Source organism: Podarcis pityusensis, assembly GCF_964106645.2.
Source record: "Podarcis pityusensis genome assembly, chromosome: 16".
In the NCBI taxonomy this organism is placed as follows: domain Eukaryota; kingdom Metazoa; phylum Chordata; class Lepidosauria; order Squamata; family Lacertidae; genus Podarcis; species Podarcis pityusensis.
In genome coordinates, this window is record NC_138041.1 from 16535518 (window position 1) to 16556356 (window position 20839).

Sequence of the window (20839 nt, forward strand, 5' to 3'; positions counted from 1 at the left end):
TGAATTTCAGACCCACGACAAAGAGTTTCAGGGACAGGCTTCATATATAGACCAGATTCAGGTCCAAAGTACAGTGGTACCTCAGGTTAAGAACTTAATTTGTTCTGGAGGTGCATTCTTAACCTGAAACTGTTCTTAACCTGAAGCACCACTTTAGCTAATGGGGCCTCCTGCTGCCGCCACGCCACTGCTGCGTGATTTTTGTTCACATCCTGAAGCAAAGTTCTTAACCTGAGTTACTATTTCTGGGTTAGCGGAGTCTGTAACCTGAAGCGTATGTAACCCGAGGTACCACTGTAATGTACACACCATGAATTGTTTCTAAAATGAGGAGTGTGGGAACTCAGCCTTGCAGGCTGGGAACAATAAAGCAGCACTGAAGAGCATTGCTGAACCAGCAAATTGCGGAACAGATGCAAATCCACCACGCCAAATAATGCAATAGCTTAGTTGACTGCGGCAGAAATCTGCTTTCATTTGGTGCAGTTTGAGGGATTGGGAGCAGGGTTTAGCATGGAGTCTGTTTTTTCATTGCACAGCCACCATCACTTTCGCCTGCCTCTTGTCCCTGGAAGGGGGAGCAGCGTCTGGCAAACGGCTGTTGACAAACCAGAGAAGGGTTTGGATGAAACGCACCTGCTGCACGAAGGCTGGTTAGGGATCCCGTCCCCACCCACTACCGCGTGATTCCCTCGCCCTTGTTTTCCTCTTCAGCCAGGCCTACGTGCAGAAAGTCCTGGCCAGCCCTGGGACACACCCCTGATAGGAACGAGGGGAGGGATCGAGAGCAGGAACACGATCCCAAGGCCCTTATCTGCACACCACACAAGGCCTGGCAAAGGTTCCAACTTGATCACAGATGTGCTTATCTCCCCACACCCAGCAGTTTCAAGTGCTGCGCAGGATTCCCTTCACGGCTGTCTCTCCTGTCTCCCCCAAACTGAGCTGAGCCTATTTTTCACAAGCTGTCCAGAGTTAATCTTTGCAGACGATACTTGTTGTTGTTGTTGTTTAGTCGTTTAGTCGTGTCCGACTCTTCGTGACCCCATGGACCAGAGCACGCCAGGCACTTCTGTCCTCCACTGCCTCCCGCAGTTTGATCAAACTTAATCTTAAAACGATACTTAATCTGACACAAAACTGGTTTTCTGGTCCTCATTGTAGCTCCCCCCTTAAAGTATTTTAATCAAAACATAGAATTGTTGTGATGGAAGGTACCCCAAAGGTCACCCGAATTGCTACTAAATAATCCCTCAGAGATGACCATCCAACCTATGCTTAGAAACCCCCAGTGATGGAGAGCCCACCACTTTCTGAGGCGGTCTGTTCCCCTGTCAAACAGCTCTTACCTTCAGAAAGTTCTTCCTAAGGTCTAGTTGGAATCTCCTTTTTTATCCTTTGAATCCATCCGTTTGGGTCCTACTCTGGAGCAGCAGAAAACAAGCTTGTTCCATCTTCCATGTGATGGTTCTTCAGCTACAGGTAACACTTTTACGTGCATTCAATATGCGTGCGGCCGTGTGCATTGCCACATCCCGGAAGTGGCCAGAAAATGGGGCAGACAGAATGGGCTTGCAATGCTCCACCAATGCGTGTTTTGCTCCACGCAAAACATTTGTCACCTGTATTCAAAGGTGGCTGTCGTATCCTCTCTCAGTCTTCTCCTCTCCAGGCTAAACTTCCCCATTGCCCTCAACTGTTCCTCACAAGGCTTGGTTTCCAGACCCTTGATCATTTTTGTCGCCCTTCTCTGTACACCTTCCATCTTGCCAACATCCTTCTTAAATTGTGGTGCCCAGAACTGGATACAGGACTCCTGGTGGGGTCTGACCAAGGCAGAACAGAGTGGTACTGTGGTTTCCCTTGATCTGGATAATGTACTTCTATTGATGCAGCCTAGAACTGCCTTAGCTTTTCTGCTATCAATATTATTATTGATATACAGTACAGTCATACCTTGGTTGTCGAATGCCTTGGTACTCGTATGTTTCAGCTCCCAAACGATTGAAACCCAGAAGTGAGTGTTCCAGTTTCCGAACATTTTTTTGGAAGCCGAACATCCAACAGGGCTTCCGTGGCTTCCAATTGGCTGCAGGAGCTTTCTCCAGCCAATCAGAAGCCGCTCTTTGGTTTCCGAATGTTTTGGAAGTCGAATGGACTTCCGGAATGGATTCCGTTCAACTTCCAAGGTACTGTACCGCTGTATTAACAAAAACACAGCAAGAAGAAAGAAAGCAGAAAATCAAAGATAAAGTGTCACAGCCTGGAAGGACGAAAGTACAAAGATACAGCTTGGCTCCAAAGTGATAACCAGGGATACCCTCCAACATTTCTCTGATGAAAATAGGGACATCCTAAGGAAAAGCAGGACATTCTGGAATCAAATCAGAAACCGGGACGGCTTCTGTAAATCTGGGACTGTCCCTGGAAAATAGGGATACTTGGAGGGTCTGATAAAGTACTAACTCATACAAATATTCCCTTTACAAATAGTAAAGATTTAGGAAAAATAAAAGTATTATCCACCTGTGGATGCCATCATTACTGATAGTCGGTGTTCTATATAGTCTTAAATAAGCCTGTGTCCTGTAATGTTATATCTGCCTTTTCCAAGTATTCTCAGAGGCTTAAGCCATCGAATAGAACATGGAAACTGTCTGGGAGTAAAACCCTTCCTTCTTCTCTGTGGAAAGGCTGCCCCACTCTGCACCATTTCCTGTTTTCGACTCAAATCCAAAATGGCAGGAAGTTTATCTAATGGACAGAGAGGCAGAGGGCCAGGGGGTGAAGTCACAAGCTAAGGCCTTGGCAAGACGCAGGAAACTTCGAATACCAAAATTTTCCCCTTAAATGGATGCTTCTAAAATTGTAACCATTCCAAATCTTTCAGCAGCATTGACTCATCCACACAGGCAATTATAGGGTTTTTGTTTGTTTGTTTCTGAGAGAGAGAGAGAGAGAGAGAGAGAGAATTGTTTAATACGTTTTAGAATAGAATAGAAACTTTATTCACCTCAGCCAATGGCCATAGCAGCAAGAGAACATTACAATATGCACAGAAGAAAGTGAAAATTAAAAATAAATTAATACGTTTATATCCTACCTAACTATGAGCATGGGACGCGGGTGGTGCTGTGGGTTAAACCACAGAGCCTAGGACTTGCCAATCAGAAGGTCGGCGGTTCGAATCCCCGTGACGGGGTGAGCTCCCGTTGCTCGGTCCCAGCTCCTGCCAACCTAGCAGTTTGAAAGCACGCCGGTGCGAGTAGATAAATAGGTACCACTCCAGTGGGAAGGTAAACGGCGTTTCCGTGTGCTGCTCTGGTTCGCCAGAAGTGGCTTAGTCATGCTGGCCACATGACCCGGAAGCTGTACGCCTGCTCCCTCGGCCAGTAAAGCAAGACGAGTGCTGCAACCCCAGAATCGGCCATGACTGGACCTAATGGTCAGGGGTCCCTTTACCTTTACCTTACCTGTGACTAACAGTTGCTGGGAGGTGAGCAACACAAGAAGCCTGTATTCTTTTTGGCCTGCTTGTGGGCTTCCCACAGCAAGAAGAATAGCCTCCCAAGACCCAGGCATTGCTTTCACCTGGATGGTTTACCTGGGATGGGGCAGGTGTGAAGATCATCCTTTTGTGGCTTCCTCACATCCTCTGTGCCATTCCAGGGATGCTGTCTGCCTTGTCAGTCCCAGTCTGTGTCGCCCTAATTCTAATTGCTGCCTCTGCCTTCTGTGCCCAGGAGAGACCCACGTGTGCCCAAGAGAATTTGAAGTTTGCTTGCCCAGGAGCAAATTCCTCAGGTTATCCTCTGATTCCAACAGGTAAAATTGTTGTGGTTCTCCCTCAGCAGGCTGTTGGCAGGATGTGGCATTTCCACATGTCCTGCTGCCCTCTGGCATGTGTCGGATGATGCCCTGAAGCATGGTGAGAAGAAAGTGTTCAGAAACTGACATGCTCATCTTTTACACGTGGTGCAAGTCATGGTCTGGCAGGATCAGGCCCCAGAGGCTGGTTCTGAAAAACACATCTGAAAAACCTGCTCTGAATGTTAGGGAGGCAACCCAGTCCTGGTCATGTGTGAAGGAACAAGGGCAGAGTACACCAGGGGTGCCCAATTTTTCCCCAAAGAGGGCCTGATTTGATGAAGTGAATATTGAGTTGCTGAGCTTTTTTTGGGATTTTACCTCAGGACATATTAAATCGACCGGCGAGGGCCGGATTAGGCCCCTGAAACAGACTTTGGACATGCCTAGCTTACACAGAGTGCTTTTCTCTCAGCAACCTAACTCAACACACAGGGTTTTTGTGAGAATAAATTGAGGTGAGAGACTTTGATACGGAAATGATCTTAATAATTAAAGGGCTCTGCTAGGGCAGCAGCTATCTTGATAAGAGAACACCATACAGTATTGGGAATGGAAATTTCCTAAGTAACTTTTCTTAGGAAGGCTGAGAGGGAGAATCTTAGGAGCTGCCTTAGCGGTAGAGATGGGTGAAAGATGATTTCAGCTTCTCTCCCTGTCAAATCTTTCCACTCTTAACTCTGGTAACTTCCAAATTGGATTATTGCAACACACACTATGTGGGGCTGCCCTTGAAGACGACTCAGAAACTTCAGTCAGCCAGATTACTGGCAAGTGTCCTGTTTAGATCTCATATAACCCCTGTTTTAATGCCGACACATAAAGAGTAGCATGACTGAAAGCTTGGAGTCAGAGGCAGCAGCGTTTGAAAAGATGATTTGTGTATGATGAACACAAGGAAGAATAGAGAGAAGAATAGAGAGAAAGCAAGAAGCAAAGGGAAGAAGGGGTGAAATCGTAACAAAATTTCTATTAGGTCAGCACAGAAGTGTGCAAGCTTCTGAGCGTCACCAAACCCTTTGGTCTAGCATTGATTTCTGTGAGACCTGAAAGCTTACACTCTTCCCAAATCAAAGTTAAACCAGCCCCATGAAAGCAGTTGTTTGACCTATTGTGCATCTCTCCTCTGTAGAGCTACCCCTACCACACTTTTTTTGTCTGGGGCCTGTTCTGCTGCCACCCCAAATTCTGCAGAAGAGTTTCCGGAGGCAGGAAGCGCAAAAAGGAACAGCCTGTTCCGGATGGAGCAGAGAACCTTGATTTAGCTCTCTCTAGAGGAAGTTGCGGCGGCGTGGGGCCAAATGGGCTGACTTAAATCATCAGCAGACTTGTGAAAACGCCAATGAACCTCCAATGAACCCGCCGCCCACCTCCAAAACCAAAGGCAGTGTCGGGGACGTCAGAAACCTCCAGTTTTAGCAGCCCAGTCAGAGCTGCAAAACCAGCTGTCAAGCGCCCAGGCAGGTGATGCGTTCTTTCCTCTTGAACCTTGACTAGGTGTGCTTTGCAAACTGAGCCACCTTCTGTGACACTCGCCCACATTTGAACCTAAGAAGAGCCCGCTGGATCAGACCAATAGTCCATCTAGTCCAGCATCCTCTTTTCACAGCGGCCGACCAGATGCCCCAATGGGAAACCCATGAGCAGGAGTCGAACACAAGAGCCCTCTTCCCTCCTGTGATTTCCAGAAACTGGTGTTCAGAAGCATTACTGGCTCCAGCCGTGGAGGTAGAGCACAGCCATTGTGGCAAGTAGCCTTATCCTCACACAACAACCTTGTAAGGTAGGTTAGGCTAAGGATAGAGATTTGAACCCTGGTCTCCCAGGCCCTAGTCTGACACTCTAACCGCTACACCACCGCTGGCGCCCGATGCATTTTCAGTTGCCACCATTTCTCTGTATGTTCTAGGAGGTCTACAGCAGATCTGTCCATGCTAGAGCTGGCATGGACTAGGTTTGGGAAGCTCTGGGTTCAAATCCCTGCTCAGCCATACAGCTCACTGGCTGGTGTTGGACTCATCACTCCTCACTCAGCCTAGCCATAGCTGTCAACTTTTCCCTTTTTTAAAGGGAAATTCCCTTATTCCAAATAGGATTCCTCACAAGAAAAGGGAAAAGTTGACAGCCAAGTGCCTAGCCTACCTCGAAAGATTGTTGTAAGAATAAAATGAGGGGAGAGATGGGATATAAAATGTAATTCAGAATAATGGAAAAAAAAATCTGTTCTAGTAAACATTAAGCTTGTTTTCAAAGGAAATTGTAGTGGTCAGTTTACTACGGATCAGTTTCTTTATCCAGACTAACCACACAAGGCTAACCTCATCTGCTCAGAAGCCAGGCCCAATGAATTAAGTGGGGCTTACCCCCATGTAGGTGGAGTTATGATTGCAACCTAAGTAAGTTGGAAAACAGAGCCATTAATTTTGATGGGAACCGGGGTTGTGATCCTGTCCACCATTACATGGCAACAAGACCCTCTGAACCGAGCAGAAAACTCTGTAGGTTTGCTCTATAAGCTCACCGAATGGAAGTCTGAATCCAGCTCATTTGTGTTTTCCACACACTGGCCAAAGGCCTTTTATTACTTTCCCAGACTACTTAGATCTAATCTTGCAGATTCCTTCATCCTGCATTCCTGATCATCCTGAGGCCTTCTAGTTTATGACACAGTGTTTGAGTTATATTCTTTTTGATAACTTTCCAGCTTTGATAACTTTGCCACTGCCCTGGAGCGTGACAAAGGGCATTATAAAATAAAACACCTGTTCTAACTAATACTGCATCTGCTTTGGAGCCAGGCTCAGCCACAGAATCGTGGAATTGCAGAATTGGAAGGAACCCCAAGGATCATCTAGTCCAACCCCCTGCAATGCAGGAATCTTTTTGCCAAACGTGGGGCTCAAACCCGCAACCCTGAGATTAAGCGTCTCCTGCTCTACCGACTGAGCTATCCTGCAGGCTCTAAGCTGTCCTGCAGGTTGGCAGCCATCACTGCCCCTTAATGGTCCATTTAAAAGGGACCCCTTTCCAGTCCCATCCCTCCCACCCCAGAGCTATACCACTGACTCCTGCAGCTATAAACAAGAGATATTTTCAGCCTACAATAGACACCCAGCGCCTTAAGTCTTTGGAAAAGCTGGCCAGTGCAAATCTATGCAACGCACTGTTTCCTTCCCATTTCATCTTCTGGGACCATTCATTTGTGTGTGTTTTCCCAGCAGCTATTGGCCCATGTCAGGGAACTGCCATCGGAGCCAGGGGGAGAGGGAGGGCTCCAGAGGGATTCCGGAGAGCGTCCCGTCCTGGGAGGGAGAGAAGCAGCACATCTTCTGGGGAAGGAAATCAGCGTAGCACCAGTGGAGAAGGGGGGCAGATGGGGGAATCGGCGAGGTGGCTCCATGACTCTTCGCAGGGGACCAGCGGGGAGAGCACGGGTCCTCCGCTGCCCACACCCTCCCTGCGCAGAAGGCTTCCGCGCAGGGAGACTAGGCGGAGACTAGGCGTCAAAGAACTTCTGTGCTGGAAGAAGTTCAAGAAACGCCCACTGACGGATTCTGCCAGCGATTGAGACAGTCACGGGCGAGTGGCTGTCCGGACAGAAAAGGTTCACTCAGGCAACCCAGCCAGGTGGGGTGCCGATTTACGCACGAGCAACCCCTAGAACCATTACAGCCCAGGTCCCCTTCGTTTGCCTGCTTGAAGCCAAAAGCCACAGGGATGTATGTCCCATGTGCTCCAGAAGCTTCTTGAAAGGCACCGGAGCAAAGGGGCTGATGTTTTGCAAGCACATAGCCCAGATGCTATACTGTTGTGGGACGGTCATACGTGTTACTTGGACAGTAAACAATTCAGATGGAGCAAAACGACAACAACACAAAGCAATCCTGTTATAAGAATTCTAAGGTCTCAAATGTAGCATAAATGTTCACAAATGTACAAGGCAAACGCATACATAAGTATAGAAACCACGTGTCTGAAAGAGTACAGGAAGAGCAACCCTGAAGCCATTTTGACTCTCCCAAATTGACCTCAAATATTTTTCTGCAAGGAGGAAGCAAATGGGGAAAGCTTTCCAATTGTCTTTGATTGTAGCAGCTTACACCTCCCTGCAAGTACAGTCTGGCAAGTTATCTGATAAGCTAAGCAAACTATCAATATGTGTAAGAGATTCAGGAACTGAAGTATTTATCATCTCAAAGGAATGGCCAGGCTACCCAGAAAATGCAATCAAGTAAGGCATTATCAGGGACCCTGGCAGACAGGAAAGAAGCTTCAAGTTTCAAGTTTATTGCGGCCAAAGCCAGTGACACTAAACACCACAAGATCAGACAACAAGAAATCAGCAACAACTTCAGAAAAGAAAAAAGGTTACACAAGGGAACTTCGCAGTGTGCCATTCAACAGAAGAGATTTACGCTTCTTAATTACTAAAGTGCAAAATTTAGCCACCTCATATGATATTGAGCTTGAGGAGTCTTCCAGGAGGTATTTTCGAAGAATTTCAGGGGAGGATTCCAAATAATATTGAAGGGGTATAAATTTTGATAGAAGCGGTAAAATAAGTTGAACTCGTTCTTCACTATAGAATTCGCAAGATAGAAGAATGTGTGCAGGAAAGAAGCAACACTCTCAAATTTCTGCTGGAGACTGCCTTCTCCTGTGATGTTTTGGGAGGTGGTCTTGGGGTACAGGGTGGGCAATTTTAAAAGTATTTGCAGAGGCTTGCACACCATTGTTCGAGGCCTTTCTGCTGCAACAGAAAAAAAATTAAAAATCTTCCTTGCTTTCTATGGATCTTGCCTCCATCCATTCATCTCTGACCTATCATGGACTTAGGGGGCTCAGTCCCTAGGGGAGTTGGGGAACAAAAGCCAAGCCCCCTACATTTTCTATGACAATCCCAACCATGCTCAGATTGCCGCGTGCATTCTAGAAAGAGCACGCACGCACGGTCACGCCCTTTGAGGTGGGGCACAGAGGCAGCAATGTTTCCTGCACATCGTATTCCAGGAGCAGTTTATTCCTCCGAGGCGGCATTGTTTCCATAAGGTTACATAACTGTACCGTCCTTCCAGTACTTCTCAGAACTGCCCGGCTGTTTGCTTTCACTAGGCAAAACGCCAGGCTCTTCGTCCCATTGATGTACGATTACAGAGGGAGAGCGGGAGCATTTGCTATCCTGGGCCTAAAGACAGACAGCTATATGTAGGCTGTTCCCTACAAACCATTTTATCAAGCTTCACTCTGTACAGTTTTGCATTAAGTTAGTGCAGATGATGAACATTCGTTCTGAGAGATAGAAGATGATAGATAGATAGATAGATAGATAGATAGATAGATAGATAGATAGATATAGATGATAGACAGATAAAGATAGATAGATAGATAGATAGATAGATAGATAGATAGATAGATAGATGATAGATAGATGGATGATAGATAGATCAGAACGAATGCTTGATCAATATGTTGCACAACATGTTGCGCGCGTGCACACACACACACACACACACACACTGTTCATAAAAGGTTAGATCCCTTCACCCACTGTAACTAATGCTAAGAAAAATAATTGCAGATTCCACGCCGCCCCCCCCCCCCACTTCTGGTCTTCCTCCCCCCCATCTTTTCCCCCTTTTTATCTTGAGTTTTTATAATCTCCTTTGGGGCATTCCCTTGTCCTCTTGCAACACGTTAACCGCCAGGCGCAGCTGATGGTGCCAAAACAGACAAAGAAGCTATAAAATATCAGGGTGAGCAATAGATTAGGCATGCAGCTTGATCAGGCCTGTCTGAGATAACAGAGCAAAATCCTGCATCAAGGTCACCCAAATTCTATGGAGCGCAAAAGCAGCGGCCCGCGGCTTGTGTTTATATACCACTATTCATTTTTAAAAAGGAAAACATAAATACCAGAGTGGTATACAGTACAACAATCCTGTGTAAAACCACCCGGTAAAAAGCATATAAAAATGCTGAAATCGGCTAACTTATTGTGGAAAGGTATATTGTTAATTGCCTGCAGAAGCCTGACAGAATAGGAAAGCTTGCAGGAGATGTCTAAAGATGGCACAGAAGTAGGGTTGCCATATTTCAAAAAAATATTTCAGAAATCCCCCCCGGACATCAATTCTGCCTTTGAAATCCCAGTAATGTCCAGGAAAATCTGGACATATGGCAGCCCTACACAGAAGATACCTGCTGAATCTCTACTGGCAGAGTATTCTACAGGACTGGGCGCATGACACTAAAGGCTTCTTGTTATTATTATTATTAATATAATTATTCAAGTAATTTCAATTAAAACAAATAAAGTGATGCAGAAAAAAAGAAGGAAAAGTGAGGGGGAGGGAGAAAAGAACAAACTAATATATAAGAGAAAATATATTTACAAAAATACAAGATACTCCCATACATCCTTATATAAACTGATGTTGTGTCATTATCCTAATGTTTAAAGGGACATAGTATCAAATGACTGTAGAGTTGGAAGGGACCCTGAGGATCATCTAGTCCAACCCCCTGCAATGCAGGAATATGCAGCCCTCCCATATGGGGATCGAGCCTGCAACCTTGGCATCATCCGCACCGCCCTCTAGATAGATCAGCCACCTGACCATTAGGTCCAGTCATGACCGACTCTGGGGTTGCGGCTCTCATCTCGCTTTATTGGCCGAGGGAGCCGACGTACAGCTTCCGGGTCATGTGGCCAGCATGACTAAGCCACTTCTGGCGAACCAGAGCAGCACACGGAAAAGCCGTTTACCTTCCCGCCAGAGCAGTACCTATTTATCTACTTGCACTTTGACGTGCTTTCGAACTGCTAGGTTGGCAGGAGCAGGGACCCAGCAACAGGAGCTCACCCTGTTGCAGGGATTCGAACTGCCGACCTTCTGATCAGCAAGTCCTGGGCTCTATGGTTTAACCCACAGCGCCACCCGCGTCCCTATCCTAATGTTTATGTAAATGTTAATTTACATTTTGTATAAACTCATTTCAAATGTTATCATAAATATGATAACTAAAGGCTTGTTGATGTCAGATGAGCCTTGCCAACTCAGGGAGCAATAATCAACAGCTCTCCTGCACACGATCTCAGTGATCAAGCTGGGATAGAAGGGTACCCTGCAAAATTGTATGGCGTTTCTCAGCATTGCCATTATCCCGCATTGTCCGGTCACTTTTCCCCATCACTTTTTTTTAACCGCAAAAATAATCTGGTTTTAAGAATCCAGGGTAGGTGGGTGGGAAGGAAGTAGGTTTGGTGAGCAAGGGCCCAAACCCACTTTAATTGCGCAAGCTGAATCTGCTGCTATACAATTTAATGATACCCACAACATAATGACAGTCTGGAAGTGGCCTGAGTCTCTCTCCTCAATTCCCCAACGAGTAGAAAGCCAGGTCAGCTTTTAGAAGAGTCGAATCTCCTCTGGAGGAGACAGAAGCAGGCTTTATGGCGGGGGGGGGGAGGGGGCTTGCAGCCCTCCAGGGGTCAGCAATCCCTGTATGATCTAGGCGCTCGCCTGATAAGAGTAAGAGGTGACATGATGGAAGTTTATAAAATTATGCATGGCATAGAGAAGGTGTATATAGCAAAGTTTTCCTCCCTCTCTCATAGTGCTAGAACTCGTGGGCATCCTATGAAGCCAATAGTTGGAAGGATTCAAGATAGGAAAAAGAAAGTCCTTCACACGGTACATAAACTACAGAACTCCCTCCCACAGAAAGCAGCAATAACTACCAGCCTGGATGGCTTTAAAAGAGGATTGGACAAATTCATGGTAAGGTAAAATGTTAAGGACCCCTGGATAGTTAAGTCCAGTCAAAAGTGACTATGGGGTTGCGACGCTTATTTCGCTTTCAGGCTGAGGGAGCCAACATTTGTCCACAGACAGCTTTCTGGGTCATGTGGCCAGCAGGACTAAACCACTTCTGGCACAACCGGACACCATGACAAAAACCAGAGCGCACAGAAATGCCGTTTGCCTTCCCGCCACAGCAGTACCTATTTATCTACTTGCACTGGTGTGCTTTCGAGCTGCTAGGTTGGCAGGAGCTGGGACAGAGCAGCGGGATCTCACCCTGTCATGGGGATTTGAACCGCCGACATTCCAGTGGGCAAGCCCAAGAGGCTCAGTGGTTTAGACCACATTGCCATAAGGCTATTGGTGGCTGCTAGTCACAACGGCTATGCTCTGCCTCCACAGTCAGAGGCAGCAATGCTTATGAATGCTAGTTGCTGGAAGCTGCAGGAGGAGAGGGTTCTCTTCTGTGCGAATCCTGCTTGCTGGTTTCTGTTGGCCTAACCCAGCAGGCTCTTCTTATGTTCTTAGAAGGCATAGGTGGTGTTGGAGGGGGGAGTGCAGGGGGGACGGACAAAAAACAAGGAGCTGGCCCCTTTACGTGCCCCCTCCCGATCACAGCAATATACTGCTTTCTTTCCGATAGCTCAATATGTGGCACGCAACTCACAAACTTTGAAATAGACTTTGTCCCTTCTGTGCCCCCCTCCATGAATTTCTGCCACCACCACTGAGTGCAGAGGAGCAAAACTGGACAGCATTGCCTCATGGTTGGAGGTGATAGTCCTCCCCACACACCAATCCCTCCTAGTCCTTTTCTTTTCTTATGGCAGCTGTTGGCCAGCTGAATACAGTGGTACCTCGGGTTACAGACACTTCAGGTTACAGGCTCTGCTAACCCAGAAATAGTACCTCAGGTTAAGAACTTTGCTTCAGGATGAGAACAGAAATCGTGCGGCAGCAGGAGGCCCCATTAGCTAAAGTGGTACCTCAGGTTAAGAACAGTTTCAGGTTAAGAACGGACCTCCAGAACGAATTAAGTTCTTAACCCGAGGTACCACTGTATGAAGATTAGCAACGCAGCATTTTCAAGAAAGGGGAAGCAATCCCAAACACTTCTAGCTCTTGTGTTTGGCTTTCTGCAGAAACCGAGCAAATATTTTGTTCTCTCCTGATTACAAAACCTCTTGCGGTTTGAGACAGGGAACACCACAAACATGTGACTGAGCAACCAGTCGGTCGGTTCACGGTGAGAACAAACTCGAGAGACCAAAACGAGAAGGGAGAGAGAACAGCTTGTGGTGTGCTAAGAAAACAAGAACATCTTATTTTGATGCAGACAGCGCAACAGGCACCGACAAGCCTTTCGTGTCAGAGGTTGCTTGTGGGGGCAGACTCCAGAGGCTAAGGCATCTGTCATGGATGCTTTAGTTGAGATTCCTGCATTGCAGAGGGTTCGACTAGATAACTGCCAGGGGTCCTTTCCAGTTCCACAATTCTATGATTCTATGGTCCCAGTTTACAAAGGGCCATCTCTGTTCTCTGGCCACCTGTCCCTAACCCTATTTTCACCTGTTATATAAGTCTTGTGAAAAAGTTGCTGTGACTCGACTTCTGTTTTTGGAGAGTTTTGCTCCCTTCCCAGGAATTTCTGGGTGGCAGGCAGAGAGATCTCATTCTCTATTGCGTATGCATGAAAGTGCTCACGCACGGACATTAAGGGGACAGGGAGGCCACTGTGATTTTACATGCTTTTGGGGATAACCTCCCCAAGTTCTATTTAAAACAATGTTTTTAAAGAAAACAATAAAGTATGGTTTAATTTAATCACATGTGTATATATTAAAGATAAAGACAAAAACCTTTTATTCCAATACGCTGTGATGTGAAATGCTTAAGATAAGTTATCAATTTGTGGCTATTTACACTGATACATTTTACAGTATAATATCTCCCCAACATTTTGATATTGATATTTTTGATACTTTTTGATAATTCTGTTTTCAAGATAATTTTAATGAATTTTGATGTTTTAAATGTTTTTAAATACTTTCCCATTGGACGAGGATTAAGGGGGTGGGGGGATATTTGCTGGCTCAGGCCAGTGGCCATCTAATCTAGCCTCCTGCCCTCGCAGTGCTAACCAGATGCCTTTTTAATGAGAAACCTACAAACTGGGCCTGAGCACAAGAGCCCTCTTCCCTCCTGTGGTTTCCAGAGACTGGTATTCGGAAGCATTTCTGCCTCCGACTACTCCCCAAATTTGTCCAATCCTCTTTAAAGCCATCCGCGTTGGCAACCATCGCCGCCTCCTGCAGCAGTGAGTTCCATTTTGCATGCAGTTTTGTGTTTCAGTTTTGTGTATTGTTCCAGAAAGTGCAAGAGAGATAAGTTCACCTGTGTATTGGAACTTAATCAGATTTCTCCCACATCCCTACCCTCCAGGTCCTAGAATCATAGAAGGGTAGAGTTGGGACCCCAGTGGGTCATCTAGTCCAACCCGCTGCAATGCTGGCATCACAGTTAAAGAATCCCTGACAGTTTGCCATCCAACCTCTGCTTAAAAACCTCCAATGAAGGAGAGTCTGCCATCCTGCTGGACCATAACTTCTTTCATCCCTTGCCCTTGGTGATCTCAGCAGGTTCCCCAGCCCTGCATTAAGGAAAGGAAATAGTTTTATTTTTATCATATGGCTTGTAGTGAGGTTAAAGCTTACTGGGAAATGATATATAATGAATTGAAAAGGGTGTTTAAAATAACATTTGTAAAAAATAATAATAATACAAGAAGCTTTTCTTTTGGGAATTATAGGGACAGAACTACCTAAATTCTATAGAAATATATTTATGTATGCGACTACAGTGGCAAGAATACTACTCGCCCCAGAATGGAAAGAAGCAGAAGTCCCAGCAAAGGAAGAATGGATACAAAAACTTATGGAATATGCAGAAATGGTGAAACTTACCGGAAGAATAAGAAATCAAGATAACAAACTCTTTTTTTTAAATAAAGGAATGGAAATGGTTTATTGAATATTTACTGATAAATTGTAAACAGATAAGAACATTGGCAGGATTATTGTAATAACCTGCAGTTTCATAAGAGTATATATTTAAAGTCGAAGAATAAATGAGAAAATTAAGTTAATTTGGATATGCAGAAGGTATTAAAAATAAATTCAAGGAGCCGCAGAAAGAGGGGGGAAGGAAGTCAAGTTTTGAAATGTTAAAATGATTGTAAAATTAGTGAAATGTAGAAATCTGAAAAGCATAAATATTTATTTTTGTTTTTTAAAGGAGAGGAAATAGTTCAGGCTGAAATCAGCAAAAAGAAAAAAAAAGTCATCTGTTTACTGTTGCTCACGCGCTGCTCCATCTTTGACCTCTTGCCTGTGTTTTTTATGGGGCATGTAGGTTAATCGCTGTACTAATAATATGTGTGTTTCAAACAGTATTGACTCACTTCACAGCACATATGACAGGCTGCCAACTTTGCAATCCACCCTTTGCAGCTGGATGCTGAACAGTTCCTTGATGTGCAGACGCGTAAACAGGTGATCATGTTTCTCTCCATGCTGAGCAAAGCGCTTCAAGATGCTCAGATCCGTTAAGTCAGACTCTGGGTTTTTCTTTTTTGGCAGCAGCGGGTGGGTGGAGTGCCAGTTTTGTCAAACCCGCTGGTTTCCATCCGCTCAGCCTACCCACTGGAATTTGCAAGGATTTTTCATGGGAATGAGATGCATTCCATCGCTACAGAACATCCCTGTGGCAATGATTTTGCTATAACCTCAGGACGCAAGTCACGGGACTTATAGCTCACTTATAGGAGCACCGACAGGTTAATTTCATGCCTGAGGCAGTAGAATAAAAATAAAAATAATGAGGCAGTGAGTTCCAAGGGTGAAGGATAAGCCAGATTCTGTGCACAGATTTGTAGGCACAGATCATCCTCTAGAATAAAATAGCTGACTAGGGAAATGCTGAAGTTGCCCTTTGGGGCGCCTCAGGGTCAATTTTTTATGGTAGCCCAAATCTCAGTTGTATGGGTGTATGTATATATCTCAATTTTAACTCATGAGCTATTGCTTCAATCTGCTCTGGTTGTATATTTTATCTTTATGAACACTGTTTTTATTGTGTTATGTTATGTGAGCTGGTCTTTGACCGTAATAAATTATCTAAGACTGTAGATTATGCGTATAGAAGAAGCCATATCTATTCCTTACTTTCCTCATTTCATAAGAAATTTACATGTCCAAACAGGTTGCGATAGAGACAAGTGGGTGGGCCTTTTCCCATCTTACCTGGCTGGATGTCATGGCAAGGAGGGCTGTGTGTGTGGGAATTGTGTGCTATAATTTTTTCTTAGTGGTGCTGGAAGCTGGAGACAGAGAGACATGTCTGCTCTGTGCTGGATTTTGGGCTCCTCTGGAAACCTAACAGAGAAACAAGGATCTGCTGAGGTGCTAATGCTGCGAGCCCTCCCATGCTATGTTCAGGTTGCATATATGTGTAAATAAGCGACATATCCTAAAGATACCACAGACTCCATTGTCCTTCATTCCAAGGAAACAGAACCCCAGATAAGTGCGGACATTCCTGGAGTCTCTCATCACTCGCAGATTGGGGTTGAGAGTAACAATGTATCTCCTCTTAAAAAATGTATTATTGTAATTGATTGCATGTAATTGACTAAACACTTTCTAACTGATCATATTTCATTTTGATCTGGGTATCGTAAAATGTTTTTCTCAAGCGCTATGGCTGCCCTGCTGAATAAAACATACTGTACCTTTTATTCACCCAAAACCTGTTTGCCTTTCTTGCAATTTAGTTCTCCTTTATTTGCAAACAAAATAAAACGGCCGACCTTGATGATCTCACCGGATGTTTATCTACATAGAGGCTGCAAGGCTAACAGGCACGTTATTTTAAAATTGCAGCTTAGCTATCGCTTTGGGTGGTGGTGCAAGGTGAGTCATGGCAGGATTCAGCCCAAAGAGGCATTCCAGTCACATCTGGAAGTGACAACTCAGCTGCAGGTCAGCAGCAGGTTTTGAGCTGAAGGAACATCCCCAACCTGGAGCCTTCCAGATGTTTTGGACTTCCACTCTCATGATCTCCCATTAGCACAAGCCTGCTAGCCCAGCCAGTAGTAGCTGGGGCTGATGGGAGTTGGAATCCAAAAAGACTGCTTTGGCTAAGGCTGATGGGAGTTGTGGTCCACAACACCTGTGCTGGCTGAGGCTGATGGGAGCTGTAGTCCAAAATGGTCGTGTTGGCCGGGGCTGATGGGAGTTGGAGTCCAAAACATCTAAAGACACCAAGTTGGAGAAAGCTCCATAGCAATCGGTGACATAGTGGCTCCAACTCTGGAACTTTCCTCATGATTGTTGCACCAAGGATGGAGGGGTTCAGCCACACACTGTTTCCTTAAGCACAACTCATTGTCCATCTTCTCCCTCTATCAATATTCATTTATTTATAAATATACCCCCCTTTTTACCATCTGGGTCTCAAATTTACTTCACAATAAAAATATAAAACATTTGAGATGTAAAACCTCAGAAACAGAGCAAATTCATGATGCAAAGGCCTCGGGAAATAAAATGGTTTTAACCAGGCAGTTTAAACTCCACAGCGATGGGGCCTGTTCCTCAGAGCTGGGCCCACCGCACTGAAGACTCTTTTTTGACACAAGTCATGCATTTAATGGTCCATGAGGAACCACTAATAGTGCTCCCATTTCAGCCCCCAGATGGCTGGATCGACTTGGGACATACAGGGTACAGGGGGTCCTGAAAGTATGCCAGGCCTAAATTATTTAGGACTTTCTACGCTCACACAAGATCCATGAACCTGGCCTGGTAGCAGTTGGGAAGCCAGTGCAGGTCCTATGTTGGTAATGGTCTGTTCCCATTGCCAGTGTAGCCACAGCATCCTGCACCAGCTGAAGCTTCTGAACTTCCCTCAAGGGCAGCCCCACACAAAGTACGTTGCAGTAGTCCAGACTTGAGGTTAACCAATACATATGTCACAGGGGCCAGTTTTTTCCTATCCTTGGAATGCCTTCGAAGAAACCTGCTGCAGGCCCATCCTGAGAGCCTCGCCTGGAATCTGTGTGCAAACCCTGTTTAAGAAACTTGTTACACGATGAGCACTTAAGAGCAGAGAAAATAAAGCATGGCTCCAGTTTGAATCAGGCTATAAATCTGGACAGAGAACCATTTCAAGGCACTAGTGCAGGGTCCCTTCGTGACAGTCACTGCCCCGTCCCTAGTAGCCATGCTCCCTTCTAAGATTATACAACCTTCTAAGAGTATACAATAATAATAATAAGGATGCACTGATTATAATAATTAGACGTGCCCTGATCATTATCAATGCAAATCTCCACGTGTTGCCTTTCAGCTAGATCTACTGTTTTCTTGCAAGCAAATGATTTGGAGTGCTCCAATTATCTTCCTTTGGAGTGACTTAAGTTGTGTTTTCCTTCCAGTCTGTGGCAGAACTTGCACACCCTTCTCTTGAAGCTGAAGTGCTTTGCATTTTCAGTGTTCTCTGTGTGGAACCCTCTAGGGCTGAATTATGCCCCTGTTTCCTTATGTAGAAACTACTGTTTCCTTATGTAGAAACTAGTTGTTTCTGGCTGTGCCTTTTTTCTAGCCAGTTTGTAGGGGCGATAGGGGTTCCCAAGAAGGAAATTCTGCATTCTGGTCAACCATGGCGTCCTCTGCATGGCCATCCCATAGGTTTTTTTTTTTTGTTGTTGTTGTTGCCCTGGGCAATATAACATTCTGCTCCCTCCTAAGGTAAAGGGTAAAGGGACCCCTGACCATTAGGTCCAGTCATGACCGACTCTGGGGTTGCAGCGCTCATCTTGCTTTATTGGCTGAGGGAGCCGGCGTACAGCTTCCGGGTCATGTGGCCAGCATGACTAAGCTGCTTCTGGCGAACCAGAGCAGTGCACGGAAACGCTGTTTACCTTCCCGCCAGAGCGGTACCTATTTATCTACTTGCACTTTGACGTGCTTTCAAACTGCTAGGTTGGCAGGAGCAGGGACTGAGCAACGGGACCTCACCCCGTCGTGGGGATTTGAACCGCCGACCTTCTGATCGACAAGTCCTAGGCTCTGTGGTTTAACCCACAGCGCCACCCGCGTCCCTCTGCTCCCTCCTAGTTGCAGCTTAAATGAATGCCGCTTCATTACAACCATATCTATGCCCCGGACAGCCCTAGATCCTATCATCATCATCATTCCTAGCACACCACTTTAACTGTGGGTGTGTGCACATGGCCAGCTCAAAATGCGTTAGATCTGAATTCGTATTGAAGTTGGTTTTGGGGAAACCTATCAAAATGCAGTATATCCTAACAGGATAAATTCGGAATAGGCGTGGACTGTGACTAATGTAATGTGTACACCTTACTTCCCAAACCACTGCTGCAAGTGCATACACAGCCCTAATTTCCACCTCCACTAATACAAATGTGGCCCTCCAGGCATCCCTATCTGGCCCCCCAAACTCTCCCACTCCCCCCAGCTTTTCTTCACTACCCCACTTAAATTTTTGGACACACTCAAGTGTTACTCCCCCAGCCCGGCCCACCCAAACCTGTGCTATACTACCTGTTTAAAATGCCTGCAAGTCCAGGAGGGCTGAAGGACTGAAGGACACTTGGAATTTGGCTGGCAAAGTCCCCTACTCTTGAGTAGCCTGCCATAAGGCAGTGGGAATCCTGCACCCCTTGGCCTGGATGGTGGAGAAGAGGCAGCTGCTTGCCAGTTACCTCACAGGGTTGGTGCTGGAGATACAAGGCTGGAGATGCAAAGTACTAGGCACAGTTGTTGAGCGACGTGAGTCGGGTGGGCAGCCCCTAGTAGGGTCATAACAGCGAGGTGTCTCTGGGGATTCTATTAAAAATAAAACCCAGATATTCTGTCTATTGGGAGGGAAAGAAAGTGGAAACTTTACAGCAGTGGGGCTTAGTTTGGATGACCTTTGGGGGTCCCCTCCCAACACCTCAAAGCTTCAGGGACTGCAACAATTTGGATTCATTATCCAGCTGTTCTGTAGTCTTTGTACTCCTCACCTTTATCAACGGGAAAGTTTATGCCACAGCACATTGCAAAGGGAGACAAGAGAGAGAAAGGTAGAGGGCGAGAGGGATTTTCTCTGCTTTCCCTATATCAGGTTCCCAAGGCAACAGCTCTGGGCTCTAAGTATAGCTGGATTTTAATTGGATTTGGTGCCCGCCCTCTTGGCTCCACGGTGCTTGCCATCGAGCCAACGACTGTTCCTGCTTGGCTGTGCCAACCAGCCGTTTGAGTGAGTAAATAATGATTATCTCTGAGCCATAAAAAAAAGCTCCACCTGCATGACAAAGGCAGAGCAACAGAGGCTAAGGGGGAAAGTTGGCAGCCCAACTGTCAGGCAAGCCAGACCTGAGGATAAAATAGATCTGAATTCATCCAGCTGCTAGATGGGGACAGCGGCCCGTGTAGTCCAACATCATGTTCTCACAGTGGCCAACCAGATGCCCCAATGGGAAACCCTCAAGTAGGCGCCTGAGCATAACAGCAGCTCTGCCCCCTTGTGATTCCGAGCAAATGAAAAAACTTCTTTGTGCAATGCATAGTTAACCTGTGGAACTCTCTCCCACAGGAGGCAGCAATAGCCACCACCTTGGGCAGCTTTAAAGGAGGATTAGATAAATGCATGGAGGTGGTTATCAATGGCTACTAGCCACAATGGTTGTGTGAGCCATTCTTCAGAATACCAGTTGCTGGAAACCAAAGGTGAGACTTGCTCTTGGACTCAGATCCTGCTTGTGAGGTTCCCCCAGAGTCATCTGCTATGCCACTGGCCTGATCCAGGATCTGGACACAATTCAGATCTATTCTATCCTCAGGTCTGGTTTGATCCAGCAGGCTCTTCATATATAAGGTAAAGGGTAAAGGGACCCCTGACCATTAGGTCCAGTCATCGAACCGCCAACCTTCTGATCGGCAAGTCCTAGGCTCTGTGGTTTAACCCACAGCGCCACCCGCATCCCTCTTCATATATATACTGTACTAATATTCTCCCTGAGCAGAGCATTCATGGGGCAGAGACGAGTGCAAATGGCGCTTCGCAGGTGTTAGCATCTCCTCTGCTCACCTGTGAAA

At 46.0% G+C, this 20839-nt stretch overlaps 1 long non-coding RNA gene across 1 annotated transcript; it reads left to right on the forward strand.

Moving 5' to 3' along the window:
* Positions 1–730: 730 nt before the first annotated feature.
* LOC308464858 lies at positions 731–16433 on the forward strand. Its single transcript, XR_013980163.1, has 3 exons — positions 731–1482; positions 3744–3825; positions 14482–16433. It is a non-coding gene; the product is annotated as an uncharacterized lncRNA (long non-coding RNA).
* Positions 16434–20839: the final 4406 nt, after the last annotated feature.